This window comes from Camelus dromedarius, chromosome 6, assembly GCF_036321535.1.
Source record: "Camelus dromedarius isolate mCamDro1 chromosome 6, mCamDro1.pat, whole genome shotgun sequence".
Lineage (NCBI taxonomy): Eukaryota > Metazoa > Chordata > Mammalia > Artiodactyla > Camelidae > Camelus > Camelus dromedarius.
The window spans coordinates 14,041,250-14,060,609 of NC_087441.1; the positions used below are offsets into that span (position 1 = coordinate 14,041,250).

At 37.0% G+C, this 19,360-nt stretch overlaps 1 protein-coding gene across 4 annotated transcripts in view; it reads right to left on the minus strand.

Moving 5' to 3' along the window:
* PLEKHG1 (pleckstrin homology and RhoGEF domain containing G1) overlaps positions 1-19,360 on the minus strand; it is a 213,975-nt gene that overhangs the window by 152,884 nt on the left and 41,731 nt on the right. For 2 of the 4 annotated variants that reach the window (XM_064486574.1, XM_064486573.1), the window contains exon 2: positions 2,157-2,215. The gene's annotated coding sequence lies outside the window, so the exon portion shown is untranslated. Of the gene's footprint in view, positions 1-799; positions 876-2,156; positions 2,216-19,360 lie in introns of all 4 variants that reach the window. The other 2 variants (XM_064486576.1, XM_064486575.1) reach the window with 2 other exon arrangements.

Sequence of the window (19,360 nt, forward strand, 5' to 3'; positions counted from 1 at the left end):
GGAAATTAGCTCATTCATTCTTTCAGCAAACATCTGAGCTCCCCTTGTGTCTGGCTTTTTCTAGAGTATACAGAAATACCTAGAAATATACAGAGCAACAGGCAAAACACACGAAGATCCTGGCTTTCAGGTAGCTGATGTTTGAGTGGCACAAATTTTGAAACAGAAGTTCCTCAGACATTCAACATACTTACTTTCAATTAACAAGTGACTTTCAGAAGATATTCTACACACAATTTCTATGGTCACTGCAGCTGAGGACTAACAAAGGTATTTTCTCCAACACTAGATCACGGCTTCAGAAACAAACCAAACCAGATCAGTCGTGGCAACTGAAAATGTCATATACTCAGTCACACAGACCAGCAACTACGGAAGAACTGGGAGGGAAAATTCTAGACTCCCATAGCAGCGAGGAGGCGGGGTGGGCCACTGTTCTCTTGGAACTCACACCCCTCGGGCAGAAATGTGGGTCCCAAGTGAGACCAAAGAATCCCGCGCTGGTCTGGCTTTCCCTTCCCTTATGATCCATATCATATTACAAAGCAAACACGGTATCAGTGCATCTCTCGGGGACAAAATATTTATTTTATTCTAGGGAAACATAATAACCACAGCTATCCAACCTAACAATACGTCATTTTTTTTCTTTGGAGACAGAACCATGTATCTCTGATGAGCAGACAAGTCTATGCACTCATTTACAGAGAAGGTAATCATCTCTGAAAAAGAAATGATTATTCCTCTTCAAAAAAAAAGGGGAAAAAAAAGCATTCAAATGACTGAATCTTTTACATACAGAGAGTGTGCCTGACTGAGACTCGGGTAGGGGGACGTGATGCCTTTCTTGGGCTCTGAGGCACTTTGGCTCCTTCCTCCATAAAAAAAAAAAAAAAAAAGTATTAAAAGTTGTATTTTACAACTGCATTGGTATAAAGAAAAATGCAATCTAGGGTGGGTTCATTGTTATGTATTCACTACTATTATATTCATTTTTTTGTTGTTTTTGAAAGAATTAAAATGAAAACATTTTCGTGGGCCACTAAAAGCATGCTGGACCCCAGGTACTGTGCATAATGGGTGAGTCAACTCTGGATCACAGATGCTTCATTTTTAAGCTACTCAGCATTCTAGTCATACATTAGGCAAAAGAACTTCTGGAACTTTCTTCCCAGTAATGAAGATCTGTGGTAAGAAAACCATTGTTTTACCAGTTAGCAAAATACCGATGAACTTGAACTTCAACACAAGTGAAGTTATCTTTACTCCATTAAAATACCATTTGTCTCTGTAATAACTGTGAGTACCTCAAGAAGAAGAATGCAGTGTATCAAATATTCATGATTACAATAAAGCATGATTATTTTGCTAATTAAAGACAACAAAACTCTAACCCCTTGTTGCACTTATACTGTAATTTTATTTTTATTTTACTGTTTGGTTAAAAAAAAAAAAAGACCTGGTATAAAATTGAAAGTATAAATGAGTGAAAAATAATAAATGCTATGCTTAGCAGGACTGAGTTTCTTCACACATTCCTACCATTCTAGTGAGCATTCGCTATGTAATTGAGCAATGTCAGCTCAACACTTCAAGTCTTGACAAACAGCTTATAATGTGGTCAGAATATGATAAATTAAAGGACTTAGGAAAGGAGAAACAATAAAATCATTGCCCAGACCTTAAAAAAAGGGTATATCCCCTTCCTTCCTTTCCTTTTTATCATTCATCGTGGTTTTTCAAGTACTACTACCACAAAATTGGATTGAGATTTTCATAGCTTGAAGGAAAAACAGGAACTTAAAAAGAACAGGAAGAACTTTTCTGGCCAATGAAAAGCTTTTAAAATAGCACCTAAAAAACTGACGCCTTAACAGTACAAGGCCAATGGGAAGAAATGACTCCAATTTGGGTCACACAATGGTTGACTCTTCCTGACTCCATTTTTATTGGTCATACATGCATTTTGAAATATGCACTTTCTTTTTTATTTCACCCTTTGATTACACCGTTTGTTATTTATGTCTTTGTAAGCCAAGAAAAATTTTGCTCACAGAGCGTACTGGTAACAAAATACCTAACAAACCTGAAATATGAATTTATTCATCTTTTAACATGTTTCATAGTCAAATGGTAAAAAAATGAAAACGGCTCACTTTTATGGTTGAAGCCTTTCCAGTGTCTTCATCCACAGACTACTAACATCCGTCTTCACCTGTAGTAGAAACACAAACAATAAATTTCTTTTTACTTAAGTATATTACTTTTCCAGAATGATTTCAGTGGAACATGGATGAGATATCCAGGCCAATTTTAAGTGGCAAAAGGATGACCAGATGCAAAAAGACCATAATTTTCCTAGGAAAATGCCACATCTACCCTACTGGTCTATAACAGACCTATAGCAATAATCGTAACAATTTAATTTTTAAAAAAGCTCACAGGTTGTGGTATTAGAAAGTTACTGATATCCAATCCTTGATTTTTCCCTTTCCCTTGAAATACTTAGCAAATTCAAAAGGCACTCGAACTTTCAGTAGCACTAAAAACTAAGTTCAAGGACTGGCCAGAAGCCAAGGAGAAGGTCCTCTACCAGGTAGAGAAAGAAAACTTCAAGGAGCAGAAGGAGAATGGATGACTTCACTCAGTCCCAGCCCTCGTATTTTCATCTCTGAAACACAAGTCATCCACAGGATGGGAACAGCCTTCTAAGGCCAAGGCCACTCTAACCCTGAGTTCCTCTCCATGGCTGCATCCAGTGATTCCTCTCAGTTTCCATCTGTGCAAAGCAGTTGGGGTTGGAAGGTGGAAGTTCATGGGGGTGGGGGTGGGGGTGGGGGTGATGCTTACAGGTAGTAGAATTGGGGTTTGCTTTTTTTCTGGTCACTGTTTTTGAAAAGAAGGAACCACACATGTTATATTGGAAAAACAAACATGCCTAGAACTGTATCAGCTAGGTATCTTTATGAACAAAAGTGACTTGAAAATATTTCCAGTTGACTGAGGGATAAATTCAAATAAAAAGTTAAGAATGAAAAAGTAGTCATGTAGTAGCACTGATGGTGAGCATTTAAAGTCATAAACAAGGAATGAGTGTACTAATTATTTCTAAAAACAGTCCAGAGTACAACCTTCCAAAATTTTTGGAAACATGTCTAATAAAAACCTTATTGTAATAACTAGGCTCATATAAGTCTGAAATCCTGGATTATGTTATGAAAAATGGGGAAGTGAGTGGGGATAGATGGAAAAGTGAGCTAATTTCATTTTGTATGGGGAGTAAGAAATGCAGTTTTACTTGTGACACTAGTAACTGGAATTTTTCCCCTGTAAGTTGGAAAGAACAAAGAAGTGAACTACATAGTTAAACTTCAGTTCTAAAATAGCAATGAACACAACCTAGGAGGGCAGAAAAAAAATGAAAATGGGAATTTGTCATTTAGATATTTTAAACAGTAGTCACTGGTTTATTACAGAATGAAATATCTCATAGACAGATTTCAGGCAAATCTAGTCTTAAAATCCAACAGAAAACTAGAATTATCAGAAGAATATATCACAGATATGGAAGAGAGGAGAAAAGCTGAGACTGCCAATAAAAAGATCCTTAGGAATGAATTTGAACATCTCAAGTTTGCTAAGGTGATATTTAACTATTAAAACTGAACCAGATAGAGAGAACAAACTTATGGTTACCAGGGGGTAAAGGGGGTCGGAAGGGATAAACTGGGAATGTGAAAACTGCACTTCCTGGGGAGTGATGGAAACGTTAGTTATCTTGATTGTGGGGGTGGTTTCACTGGTGTAAACATCTATCAAAATTCATCCAACTGTACATTTTAATATGTGCAGATTACTGTACAGGAACCATACCACGATAAAAGCGTTAAAAAAAATGAACCAGAAATATAACAGCTGAAAAGTTAAGAAAAAATGGTCTACTTCAAGGATTAGATAATTCCCAAACTATATAAAAAGCTTTCAGGATATAAAACAAATAAGACCCTCCAGTTTGTTTGGTGAAGCTTATCAGATAACCAAACCTGATAAGACACAAAGGAGAGAAAAAAAAGTAAAAGGCTTGCTTCACTTAGATAAACAAGAAAGAAGCATAGCAAACAAAGTGCTCAGAACACCTGATTTCTAGTATATGAGAATAATAACACAGCAATATAAACTGGGCTTATTCTACAAATATTATATAAATAGAACTCTTACAGTCTATCAATAGGTCACAAGAGATCAACGTATATTTATATTTTCAAATATGACAAAACAGCATGTGATAAACTCAGCACTTATATCCGACAACCTCTCAGTAACCTAGAATTAGAAAGATCACTATGGTTTTTAAAAAGATCTAAAATCAACAGACAACAATTTTTGTCAAAAAGTCAGGAATAAAATAAAAGATGCCCACAAAGCATTAGTGAAAGGAAATGAACAGACCAAACCCCACCATCAGCAGGTGCAGGGTTGAATACCTAGAAAACTCAAGAGAAATATCTAAACAGAACAAAACCCCACTGGAAACAGTAAAGGTGCCATCGGATGATTTGAAACACAATATGCAAAAAGCAATGTTTTCTGTCCTGTGGTAGCAATGACTAGTTGTCAAGAAATGAAAATGGAGACAGTCTGAAAACAGATCATATTCAGAAAAATTATGCTTATAGTAAAGAATCTATATAGAAAATATTTAAGGAAATCTTTAGGATAATGGCTTCCTCATGAGAAATGATGAAAACTATAACTGTACTTTTTTAGAAAAGGAAAAAAAAAAAAAAAGACAAGCATCATCTAGCCAGGAAATTCAATACAAGGTAAACCAATGAATTTATATTTTTGGTCTGTAAAAGGTGAAGTACCATTATAGGAATATGAGAACAGCAAGAAGCTTTTACAATCAGTGATGCTATTTATAGATGAATACTTGAGGATCTTAGAGGCTGTTCTATAAATTCACGATAGAATTTTTAGAAAAAAAATACATTAAGACTATTTGATTATCCGGCCTTAAGTGCAAAATCCACTAATATATTGCACTCAGGGCATTAGATGCAAATAGAATTTGGTATTTAAAAACCCCAAAACACTTTACTACACTTTTGAAGGTTAGGGAAATGTTATAAATAGCCATTGATGTTGTATTTCTGAAAAGAAAATGCTAATTGCCCTTCACTGAACCATGATAAAACGGGTCATGTTTTATTATTGCTTTTGGCCAAAGAACAATGTGAAACTTATTTTATAGTCGGGGGACATGCAAGGTGATGTTTAAAATAAGTTCTATAGGCAAAACACAACTATAGTGAGTCTGAGAATAAAAATAAATAAAATGTCAGGGCTGGTTTTATAAAAAGGAGACTCAAGTCCAATATGGCACCATGTCTTTTCAGCTACAGCGTCTAAAGTAAGCTTACCTTTCATTTTAGACCATAGTAACTGTGGGATCAATTCCAGTCATTCCAGAATGAATGTTAATGAAAATTACCCACAAAACAGACCATCTTTGCTGTTTATTTTAGGGCAAAATTAAAGGCCTGGTAGCTTTGGGGGATGATAATACCCAGTGACTAGGTAAAAGCAGATTTAATGCTCTGAGTTTGACATGATTTAAACAAGAAACGATTTAAAGTCACGTCTGATAGAAATACTTCTACTTATAATAATAACTGAACAAATACCAAGGCATAAACAGTTTCCCTAAAATGTCAGCTATATGAAATACAGGAGCCCCAGAGATCTGCTCATAAGCATGAAATTTGTTATCTTAATTTCTTGGGTAAAACACATGGACTTCATAGAAGAAACAAAGTGATGGTGGAAATTCACAAAAGGGGCTACCAGAAATCACAAGACTTTAGGCCGGTGTACTCAACAGTAATATTGCCAAAAAAGGGCAGCTCTCCCAGCGTTCCTCCCATAAGTACCTAGAAAGCATTCCTTAAATCAGTAACATAGATGGGCAAGTAGACAAAAACAAGGCGAGTGTTTTTGAGGGGATACACAGTTTGATCGTGTAAATCCAAAAGGAATCTCTGTATGTGGACAAGAGTCCTGCCTCTGCCCTACACCTACCATCCTGGAGGACCATCCCACATTTGTCCATTCTGATTTGAGAATGCCAGGTAACTTGGGACTCTGGGTCCACTGCAACATAAGCACCACCTTCTCCCTTCTGCTTAGCAGTCTTCGAGCTGCCTCATTTCCTTCATAGACCAAAGGCCAGGAACATCAGCTAGCGTAATACAAACCTTCTTAACCTGGCTGCTGCGAGTGGGCCGAATAATACCGTCACCAGTATTTTCCTCTGCTTTGCCCTAATGTCAGCCCAGATGCTCTGGAAAACATCAATCAGGCGAAACCATTCATCATATTTCATCTCCCTGATCACTGTGATTTGTTCCTGGGTAGGCACACTATTTCCGTTTTTCTCTCCCATTACAAGCAGTGTGGTACAGGGCCCCTGTATTCATGTTTCTGCATTGCATTTACCTGAATTGGAACTGCTCGGTGGTTCGTCATACATGTGTTGACCTTTTTCTGGGTAATGTCAATTTTTTTTTTCAAGAGTAATTGTACCAATTTACACTCCACCCACAGTACAGGCGTACCTCATTTTATTGTTCTTTACTGCACTTCAAACATGTTGAGTGTTTTACAAACTGAAGGTTTGTGGTAACCGATGCTGTCAGATGATGGTTAGCATTTTTTAGGAATACGGTATTTTTACATTACGGTATATAAATTGGTTTTGGGGGGCATAATGCTATTGTGCACTTAATAGACTACAGGATAGTATAAACATAGCTTTTACATGCACTGGGGAATCAAAAAATTTCTGTGACTTGATTTATCGTGATATTAGCTTTATTGCAATGGTCTGGAACTGAACCTGCAGTATATCCAACGTATGTCTGTCTATCTATGAGAGTTCCTTTTGCTCTACATTATGTCCAACACCTGATTCTATAAAATTTTAATTATAGCTATTCTGATGGGTGAGAAATGGTATTCCTACTAATGAAGTTGAGCATAACTTCATATATGTGTTGGCTATTCATGTTTCCTTCCCTGTGAAAAACTTGATCATGTATTTTGCCCATTTTTCTACTGAATTATTTTTATTATGAATTTGTTGGAGTTCTTTATATATTTCCCAACATGTAAATCTATCTGCCTGTTATGGATTATGGCTTCTCTTCAGTCTCTCTTTTTACAGACAGAAGTTCTTAAATATGATGCAGTTACATACGTTTCTCTGTGGTATAATGATTTTTGTGTCTTGTTTAATATCATGTATAAATTTATTCTTTCCACTTATTTGCATTTCAGCTCTGTTACATATCAGGTTTCTAAAGAAATGTGGGCTTATTTCAGAAATACTGTTTTACTAGCCTAGTCACTTATCCCTATTGCCAAAACTAAGGGTCTAAATCACTTTGGATTTATAACAACATAAATAACATCTCTAAATCCTTGTACCTGTTTCTTCTTAAGGATTCTTTTTGCTGTTTCTGGATCTTTGGTCTGTATAAACTTGAGAATCAACCTGAGTTCCACCAAAAACATGTTGCATTTTGATTGGGATTGCACTGGATCTATATTTAGGAGAATTGACATCTTTAAAATAATGAGATCACCTATGACTATCTTAACCCCTTCCAATTACTTAGATCTTTTAAAAGTATCTTTCAATAAAGTTAAAGATATTCCATTGTCTTCATAAAGATCTTTCATCAAATATGTTTCTAGGGACTTAATTTTTGTTATTATTGGAGAATATACCTTTTAAAATGGATCCCGCTCTTTCCAGAAAGGCTGTTAACTTGAAAAAAATGTATTCGGAAATATACAGAAAAGTTGCAAAAATAAGAAGAGTAGTTCCTAGCTTTTTCTTGTCAAAAGTTAATTAGTTGTTTCGTAGAGCCAAGTTTTGATTCTGGGATGCCATATGTACATGTAATTGTTCAGACGTAAGGAAAAACCCCCACTAGCTACAGAATTCACAGTAGACACTGTTTGACCAAGGAGGGAAGGGAGTGGGGGAATTAAAATGATCAAACATTTTAGAATAAGAATGTTAAACAAGTTTTATTTACAAACCAAAAATGGACTCACAGACAGAAAACAAACTATGGTTACCAAAGGGGAAAGGACAGGGGAGGGATAAATTGGGAGTTTGGGATTAACAGATACACACTATTATATATAAAGTAAACAACAAGGACCTACTGGGTAGCACAGGGAACTATATTCAATTTCTTGTAATAACATATAATGGAAAAAGAATCTGAAAAATATATAGCTATGTCTGTATATGTATAACTGAATCGCTTTGCTGTACACCTAAAGATAACACTGTAAATCAACTACACTTCAATAAAAAATAAAATTAAAAAATAGTTAAACAATCATAAACATTTTTCATTCAAGCAGGTAATTATTTAAATACCTGACTCAATTTTTTATTCATTCAATAAGTATTTAGGATCTATTATGTACAAATAGTTTTTTTTTACTCTTTATTTTCATTTATTATTTTTTATTCTTATTTTTTACTGAAGTGTAGTTGATTTACAATGCTAGTTTCAGGTGTACAGCAAGGTGATTCAGTTATACACATACATGAACACATATATATATTTTCAGTTTCTTTTCTATTATGGCTCACTACAAGAAATTGAATATAGTTCCCTGTGCTATAGAGTTGGTCCTTGTCTTTTATCTATTTTATATACAGTAATGCAAACACACATTTCTGTTTTCATAGAGACCTCCAAAGACAGACACTCTATAGCTTTCCTTGCAAACTTGTCCATTTCTACTTGTAATTCGGTATCTCTAATTAGCTATTTCTTGTTTCAAAAGAAATTCAGTGGGTCTCAACCACTTAAAAAAACAAAACCCTACAATGGAAGTGGAGACTATGGGAAAGGGGTACAAATCTTTCAATAACAAATAGTTATTGGTTTCTTAATCAGTAAATATACTAGTTTTACCCACAATTTGATTAAATTATATGGTAAATACCTGATGTGTGCCAGGCATCATGCCAGGCATGGAGGTTATAAAATGAGTAGAGCATGGTCTCCGAGGAATACATCTCATATTACAAAGCAGGTGTATTCTTGGGAAAACTGCACACCTAAAGCAACTTTTAATAAGTTGAGTTGTTTTCAGTGGCATTTTAATAGATGCATTAGAAAAAAGTAAACTGTCAAAGTGAAGGTTCCGCCTGCTCAATTCAGATGTTGCATCCTGGGTTTGCACGTCTCGTCAGGCATTGCAGGCTGCACGTAAATAAAACGGATGAAATGACAAGTTCAGTCTTTAGGTTGTACTGGTTCCTGGGATCCACGGGGCCACACACCAGCTGTGTGTAGGCAGAACTGATTCAAGTTCTTTATACGTCATGAAGATACGTTAGGCTAATACTGGATGCTTCCCAAATCTAGGCTACAGTTAATGGTAAGCTAGCTGTGAATTTTTAAAAAAGGAAACCAAAAGCAGGTAGACAATAAAAACTCTGCACACCAGATTTTCACGGCCAGACCTTAGACTTTGCCATTTCTTGTTTATATTTTTAAAGAGACTAACAGGTGGCATAATTACTTGACGAAGGAGCCTTAATTCTAATCCTTAATCAGCGACCAGTGGTCCCAGCAAGTGACCTCTTCCTCATATTCCCTTGTGTGTCCCTCTCTTTTTCATTCTTACAGCAAACTTTGGCCTCTTCATAAGAAAAGCTGGGCAAACAGAACTGGGGATTCCAACACACCACTTTCCTTTATTGTCCAATGTTGGAAGAGACACTGGGCAAGAATGTGAATGTTCCTTGAATGGACAACCTTCATTCAAGTGCTGTTGAAGGCACTAACATTACAAAGCAAAATACCACGCCTCTGCCCAAGACAGGTGGCTTCGGAGGGCTGCATACCAGTCAACAGGTTGGATTGTGGCTAAATTCCAAGTGCTATAAATCAGTCATCAACACTTTTCTTAACTCACTTTCCGATCATCCAAATAACCTGTGTTACTCTTAAAATGACCTGAATGCATTCTACATCTGAGCACCAATGATGTGGGTACTGAGGACTCAGCAGTGACTGGACAGACCCAGTTCCTACCCTCACGGAACCTCCAGTCAGTGGGATGGGCTGTCACAGAGCTAGCCAGCAACAATGCCCAGAGGCAGCTTGTTACCCAGTGTGCTCTTGAAAGCATGAAAAGAATATAACTCGAATATTCAGACTTGGGGCTTAGTAGCACACCAGCAGAGGAATACTACGAGTGAGACAAGCACTTTCCAAAGATCTTCAAGTCCAGACATAAATAAAGAGAAGGAGAGGGACTGTGAAGGTTATAAAGTTTGGGCAGATTCTGTACTTAACAGAATGGAGGAAATCATGGAAATGGATAAACATGTCTAAGCAGAAACATTTTATAAGCAACACCTTTTATAGAGTCCAAGAGCTTCTTTCAACCTCAGTCAATAACTTTGAAGTGATTCAGAATGTGTTAGCAAGCAATGAAAATGAACAATGTTAGTTGAAATTTCCTAAAATTAACAGAATTCAGATGGCTGTAGTTTTTAAAGTTGGACTGTCTCATAAGTAAAATAGATTTTAGTAAAGGGAAATCAAAGAGATCATCTTTCTTTTGTATACTAGTTATTTAATAAACTAACATTTGGGGAGACAGCTTTAGAAATTTGAATTTGTTGTTGCCAGTTTATTTAATGGTAAGTACTGATTTTTTTAAAAACCATGCTTCTGTAAAAAACACTACTTTTACTCAAGCAACATAGGGAAAAACTGTTACATCACTTTAGAATGTTATATTTAGAAAGGTAATTTCCTTTCACTGAAGGCTTTTTTTTTTTTCAACCCTTCCACATCAGTCAAGAAAAACAGGCTTTGATATATCAGTTTTTTAAAAAATGAACTACAAAATACATCATAGAGTTGTTATTTAACATTCACCTTGAGGATGTTTCAATGAGCTTTCAGGTTCAGGGAAACCTGAACATGGGGGACAGACTTCCTGTAAAACATTTTACTGTTTCTACCAAACAGTGATTTATTCATCCACACGTTCCCCACCATTACAGCAACTGGTACTTCCTGGAAATACTTGGTTTTGCTAATGCAGACTGCTTTTACTTCTAAAAAGAGAGGATATGCTAAAATTGTATTATGCAGCCCAGGAGGAAACTGGGAGGGTTATAATTGACACTTGCAAAGAAACCTTGTCATTTTAAATCTGTATTTGAGAAAACTGTTTCCCTTCTTATTAAACTTGTCTATCGCATACCTATCGTGTACTTACGCAGTTATTTTGCTAATTTAAAAAGGCTCAAACTCAATATGAATGTCATTAAAAATATTCCCGGGAGTCTGAACTGAGCAGATGATTCTTTCTGCATAATATTTTCGGTTTTCTTCACAGAGAACCACTAGGATATTTTTCAATCTGCCTTGTAAGTTTAAATTGTATTAAGTATTTATTTATCTGAGAATAAATTTTATTTTTTTTATTTTTTTTTATTGAAGTGCAGTTGACTTATAATGTTAGTTTCAGGAGTGTGTATACACACACACACACATATACATACTATATATACACACACACACATACATACTATATATATACACACAAATACATACTATATATATAGACACACACATATACTATATATATACACACACACTACATATACACACATACATAATATATATACACACACATATACTATATATACACACACATACATACTATATATATACACACACATACATACTATATACACACACATACTATATATATACACACATACTATATATACACACACACATACATACTATACATATACACACACACATAATATATATACACACATACTATATATACACACACATACATACTATATATATACACACACACATACTATATATACACACATACTATATATACACACACACATATACATACTATATATGCACACACATACTATATGTACACACATACATACTATATATATACACACATACATACTATATATACACACATACATACTATATATAGACACACACATACATACTATATGTACACACACATACTATATATATATACACACACACTATATATACACACACACATATATACATTCTTTTCAGATCTTTTCCATATATGTCATTACAAGAAACTGAATATAGTTCCCTGTGATATACAGTAGTCCTTGTTTTTTTTAATCTATTTTATATATAGTTATGTGCATCTGCTAATCCCAAATCTTAATTTATCCCTCCCCTAGAATATTCTAAATCTAATTTAGAATAAGTATATATGGTTTTTAGTTTCTAACTCCATGAGCAGATTAACATTTCTTCAGATTCAGATTTACGTGCATTTTAGCCCAGATATTTGGGTGTGTACAACAGCCTGTAATAGCAAGGATGTTTGGCCATGTGACATTAAAATTAAACTGAAAGCAAAGGCCAGTCCTCTGGTAATGCACAGATATGCTAATGAGAACACACTGCCACAAATGTTACTATGGAACTGAAATACCATACCTACGAAAAACCTGAAATATAGCACCCACTACCATAAAATCGTGCAGACTGCACTTTCCAACCTAAATGTTCAGCAAATGTAGATACTCGTTTAGCATCTGTCTCTCCCATCAGACCATATGAGACCCCTTTTCTTTTGTACGTGACAGCAAGCCTAGCACCTAGCACATGGTGGGCACATGGTGGCCACTTGCAAATAGTCCGCAAATAAGTAAGTGAGTGAAATGTGCTCACTGGATAGGTATTCTAAGTGGGGTTTTAAATGAAAAAAGTCCAGATGATATATAAATGATGACATGGCACATCTTCTAGAGAAGAAATGGTTGAAAATACTAGAAAAGGGAAAATAATCAGAAATATCCCTGAAAAGACAAGAAGGAACTGGGACCGAGGGCCCAGGACCCAGCATTAAATAAAGTGGTGACACTTTCACCATAAGAACAAAGGGCAGGCAGACCAGACTTAGTCAATGTGATGGCAGGCAGCAGCCCAGAGTGTTCTCAGGGGATTTCTATTTTCTCTGGGAAGCAAGAGATAAGATTGTCTTCTGAATGTGGTGGGCGAGGATGTGCATTTGGGGAGAATGAGGAGGATTAGAATTAGGCACTTGGAAGAGTCGGGGCATGAGCTGACCAGAAGAAAACAGTAATTCAGTCAATAGCCCACTGTGTCACCAACCACCAGGTGACAGGTCCTTAGGGGGATGCTGGCTCGGGCTTGTGCCTAGCAGCGAGCAGGAAGGGCAGGTGGGAAGCATCACAAGAAAAGCTTTGGCTTTGGAATCAGCAGACTTGGGTCCAAGCCCAGGTGCTGCTAGTGATGAGTTGCGTGACTTGGAGGAATCACTTCATTTCTTCAGGCCTTAGGTTTTACCATTTGTAAAATGAAAGGACTGTATAAGAATCTCTTAGGGCCCTTCTAGCTCTAAAGGGGCTAAATGTTCACAAAATAACCAGTAAATCTGTCTAATGACAGCACAATTAATACAGCATAAAAACTTGGAGCTGGGCAGGAACCATTCTTACTGCCTTGGTCCATGGCTCCATTACTTCATGACATGGATTATTACATCACGACCTCCCCTCTGGTCTGCCTCCGACCCTACCTCCACCCTGTCATCTGGATGACAAATGTGATCATGTGACTTCTTTGCTCCAATCCTTCAAAAGGTTCCCCCGTTGCTGACTGATGAGCCCAGGCCCCTCAGCCCAGCCCAGGAAGTCCTTCATCACCGCTTCCCGCCTCACTTCACTGCAACGCTCACTGCAAGACTGCTCTTCAAAAAAAAAGGGGAAGGGATTACGCTCTGTTAAAGCATAAATAAAATAAGGGTTATTCTAATCCCCTTAACATACTGATTTACAGCTTTAGGGATATATGTATGGGCATTTGTTATTTTAAGACAGACAGTCTAATTAAAAATCATACTTGGAGATTTGGGCCAAGCAGTTTTCAGTAGCAATGGTGAGAATTCTGAGGCTGAGTTGATACACACTCAGGTGAATTCCTTTCACTTTTCAAGGTGAGTATAAGCTAAAGCCCTCCCCAAAGAAATGGGCTTTTCCAGAGGAAGTGAAGAAAGAGTATAAGTAACATTACCCCATTCATGAAAGGAATGGTATTCAGTGATGTTTACACAAGTGGTTCTCACTCTTTAAACTTAAGTCTAAATATATTTTAAAAGCTATATGTAAAGTAGTAATTTACTGGAGCCAAACCACAAAGAAATTTTAAGGAATGCATCCAGGTTATATAATTCTGTTCCCTGTCACATAAAGATAATTTTAATAGTTTCTATTTTGGTCATCTATTGACTAATTGTTACTTAGAAGACTTTTGGAACATACAATAATTTGAAAAATTAAGTTTCAGTCCAATTAAGTTTCTAGGTGAGAGGTAGAAACGTGAGCCTCTAGCCACTAATGAGCCAGTTTTCACACAAGGTACCTGGCAGGGACAGCCTCCACCTGCTCACTAGAATCCCCATCCTCTCCCTCCTGTGTCTGGGAATTTCCTTGTTCCCTTGATACCCTTATTTGCCTTCATTTCAGGAATCTTGCTCTAGCAGTGGGGACCCTCAAGCAAAGAAGGAGGTGTAATGGCAAGAAAAGTTCAATCAAGACCAGTGAACATTAAGAGAAACGGGAGACTCCTTCTGGTTGAGGGGGATGTCCCAGAACCTTCTGTGTAAATGGGGTGCAGGGGGCAATCAGAATAGCTTTTAGGGGAGAGTTAGGAGCTGGAAGGAAAGACATCCCAAAACAGTGGGGGAGCACAGGAAAGAAGAAGCCTAAATTATCCCAAGGAACCAAGACAGGTAACATAGTTGGAACTGGAGTTTTGGTGGAAAACAATAATACAATCTATCTACAGATTAACAAATTAAAGAAGTGTTTGATGCTGGAAAAGAAAACTTTTAAGCAATCCAAGAAGATTATCAGTCCAGATCATCACTGTCAAGAACAATACTTTCTTAAGGGCTGAAGTAATGGTCATTGATATTCACACTCCTTTCATGGAAAAAAGAACAAGAATGGGAACATTCTCAGATTGTTAAGCAAATAAGTGCCAAAACAGAAAACTCAGTGGACTAAATAATAGAATTTATATAGCTAAAGACTCATCTAGCAGGCTGCAAAATTTAAGCCAAGAAAATCTCCAGAACATATGGCAAAAAACAAAGAGAAGGAAAATATGAAAGACATGGAGAATCAGTTCCAGGAGGACCAAAATCTATCCACTGGAGTTCTAGGTGAAGAGTGCGTAAGCATTAGTGGACAGAAAATATCCCGAGCTAGAGGAAACTTCAGATCATAAAGGCCAAAAAAAGGTGGGGGGGGTGGTTCATGAAAAAAAGATCATTGGAGAAATATCTGAACTAAGGATAAAAGTAAAAATTCCCCAAAGCTTCAAAGAGGCAGACAGACAGAGATACATACATACACAATCAACTAAGTTAAAAGGATCAGTCTACACCAGACTTATTGGCTACACTAGATTGTAGGTATCAGAGGGGCAATGCCTTCAAACTTGAGGAACTATCATTTTGAATCTAGACTGAAATTATCAATCAAGTGTGAAGGCAGAATCAGACATTTCCAAACATGCAGTAACAGAGCTTACCATCTGTGTATATTATATATAAAAATTTACTTACACGGAATAATCTACCAAATGAAATCAGGAATCTAAGGAAGGGAACAACGTGGATGTTGAAAACCAGTAGGAGCTGACCATAACCCAGAAGCAGAGGAGTGTCTAAAAAGAATTGAAACCGTTGGAAAAATCTCTTTCAAGCAGCAAAATTCAGTGATTCAGTGCAGAATTTCTTTCTGTACGGATCTCATTATAGTGAATCCTATTTGCATACTGGCTTTTGACTTTTAGAAACATCCATAGACAAAGGCAGCATTCAGAGTTACACTTTAACAGCAAGTATTACCATGATGCCGTAAACATTACGGTCGGACATTGTGGGGTTACAGGTAAGGGCTGACCTTCCTGGGACTGAGACAGGGAGGGGGCAGGGCACAGCCATTCCAGGAACGCTACAGCAGTTAACATCAAAATGGTGAAAGATTCAACCCCCAGCAGGCTTTGAGGCTCAAGATGATGGGAGATTTAACTGTTAGTAGACCTCGAGCTTCATTATATGCTTATTGTAATATGTTAGCATGATGAATAACATGCCCACAGGCACCATGGCAGTCCCAAGGTGAGCCACAAAAGGTCAAAGAGTGGGAAATGGCCAACTTCCTGGGAATCCCAGCCCCTTCCCAAGCTAGTTAGACTGGTCCTTCCACTTATTTGCATATGAAGCTACCAAAGCCCATAAAAATGGGCCACACTGCCCCTCACGGCCTCTCTTTCTCTCCATTTAGAAATGGCCAGCATTCTGTCTATGGAGTGTGTACCTACTTTTACTCTAATTTGAGCACCCAACCCCCACACCTCGTGGCTTTTCTCTTGCGTTTTTATGTATCTTTCTAAATGTATCTACATTTACTCAACTGTGGCTCGCTCTTGAATTCTTCCCTGCGTGAAGCCAAGGACCCCCACTTGGCGGGGCACATCCCAGGGGCCCAGCTGAAGCCTAGGACAAAGCCCTTCTCACGCCCCACATCCGTTTTTCCTGCATCAGGACCAAGGGGATTCCTGGACATGGGGCTTTCAGTCCTAAAACTGGATAAATAAGGACTAGTTTGTCATCTTAGTCATGGGGTGAAGGGCTGAATAAAGGATGCTAATATTCTCACTTATACAGAGAAGAGGTTCGATAGATGCTTTAGAGAGGAAATAAGTTGGTGACAACTAATGTAGCACTATTATATACTAATGGTATATACAACACTAATATAGCAGCTGTTAACAGTAGCTGCCACTTAAGGAATGAGGTGTCTATGTTTGATTTCAGCCCCTTCCAAACGAATTAGATTTTTAAACAATACATCCATTTAGAGTAGAAAAAATCAAGTCTTATTCATGAGGCATCTAACTGCTAACAAAGAGAATGTTTCAAAGTGAGAGAAATCTACGGCTCCAAACATAGGAAGCTAACTGAAAACAATTAAAACAAGGGATTTTTATCTAAACTCTGATTTGAAGGCAAGAGTATGAATAAAACCAGGGGCAGGAAGATCTGTTCCCTTGTCTAGTGGCAGTGTCTGTAGGCTCGTGAAGAATGGAGGGTCTCAGGGGAGGACAGGAGGAAGAAGCCCTCAGTGAACCAAAAAAAGGGACCAACTGAGCAGAGTCAATCACGTAACAGGCCATTTGATGCTACACTGCCACCACAGAGGCCGCTGGGTAGGCCAGAGTGGCCCTGCTCCCTCCACGTAAAAGCGTCTCAAAAGACACCCTGCTCCCTCTCTGTAAGTGTGACGTTTATGAGTGTTACGTATTACTCTAACTTAAAATGAAAACAAACAACCCACGAATGACATATGGTGATCCAGCTGTTTTATGCTAAATTGTTATTCATATAAAAATTCAAAATAGGGCGTCTTCTCATGAACATTAACACTTTGAAAGTTGTCTCATGACCCTGAAGAGGGATTCATATCTATAGATGATTTTTGTCTTTAAAGAGAACCCAGATCTTCGGTGTGCTAGTCCACAAGTACCTGCACAGGAAGCTGCTAACTTACCTAACGATGACACGAGTATGAAAGGTCATGATTGTTTCATCCCTTTCAACTTAAAAATGTCCTCTGTTAACACCCAAAAGATATATTATTTTAAATTTAAAATAGAAAAAGTCCATAGTCCTGCCTTCTGTAAATCGCACAATCCAAATCCATCATGAGTGTTGTACAGTGCATGGAACAAGGGCCCTGGATACACTTGACAGCTTTCAGGGGTACCTGCCAAATCACTGCACATTTATTAAGTTTCCTTATTTTAAGATGCACTTAGGATGTGCATCATGTAGTTTACAACTAACACGAACATTTAACATAGCTGGGTTTAGTTAGGCCCCCTATTGAACTACTAAATCAACTGTGTATCTTAAAAATCCAGAGTCTAGACACTGAGAAAATCCAAAAGTATCATATTCATAACTGGAAGTGGGTAATGATGATGATTGGCATGTTTGAACCCATGAAAGACTAGAGAAGAAATAAAGAAATGAAAAAAGAAAGAAATAAAAAAATATGGCTTCAGATAAACTGAGATATTTGTCCTATGAGTGAAGACAACTGAGATTAGAAACATTAAAAAGGACAAAATTAGACCTAAACAGATACATTTCTCAATTCTTTTGAGCTACAAATTACATATAGTTGGTTCACAAATTCCAAAAGAAAAAACAACAGAACTAGGATTCCTCTAAAATGTCCATCCATAGCTCTTATATTTTTTATTTTAATTACAAGACTCCTAAAATTTTCATTCAGTTATTTCAGGGCATTAAAAACATTTCAGCGTCCTTTATTAAAAATGAAGTTTGCAGCACATAAATCTCCACAACTCCCCAAAACAATATTTTTCTTTTTTAAAGTAGTGAAAGCTGCAATTTACTTGCACTCCAGGAAACTAATTGAAATGTACTGGAGTAAACTTAATGAAATAATGTAAAACATTCATGTGAAAATTCAAACTATTCTGTTATAAGCCCTTTATGGGTGGGAACCCTATCCACCTACATTTTTATTTCCTTTGGTTCCCAATGATAGCTCTATTGAATACTCAAACTAAAAAGGATTGAGAGCTAATTATTTTTCCATGGAAAGAGTCACTCAGCAACTTTAAAACCAGAGTAGTTTTAAGTTTCTGTACCACCACCCCTGCCCCAAAATACTAACTCTTCTTGGAAGGATAATATCTTACAAATTCCTACCCACCCCTATCCTGAAGTCCTTTACAAACCACAGCCTGGTCCTCTCAGGCAAAGATAGATGTCAGTGTTTGCAATAATCCAAAAGCACAAAATGCTGCTGCACCTCCCAGCATCCACTGGGTTCTCTACAAAATAAAGATTTATTTTTTCAATTGTTTCATGACTTTAATGGGTTTTCTCCCAGAATGAGGCTTAGGGTCTGAAATTAAATTTTTCCATATGCCTGAATTTAAATCAGTTGATCCAGTGATGGAGAAATTGATTTATTCTTCAGTTAAAATATTTTAAATGTTTATTTCTATTTATTTATCATTTTTTAAAAAAAGCTTTATCTGAAAACTGCATTTCAGGCCTCTCTGCAGTTTTTAAGTTAGCCTTAAACGCGATTCAGTGACAGAAGGCAACATCACAATAGATAACTCACTGAGGGAATCCTACG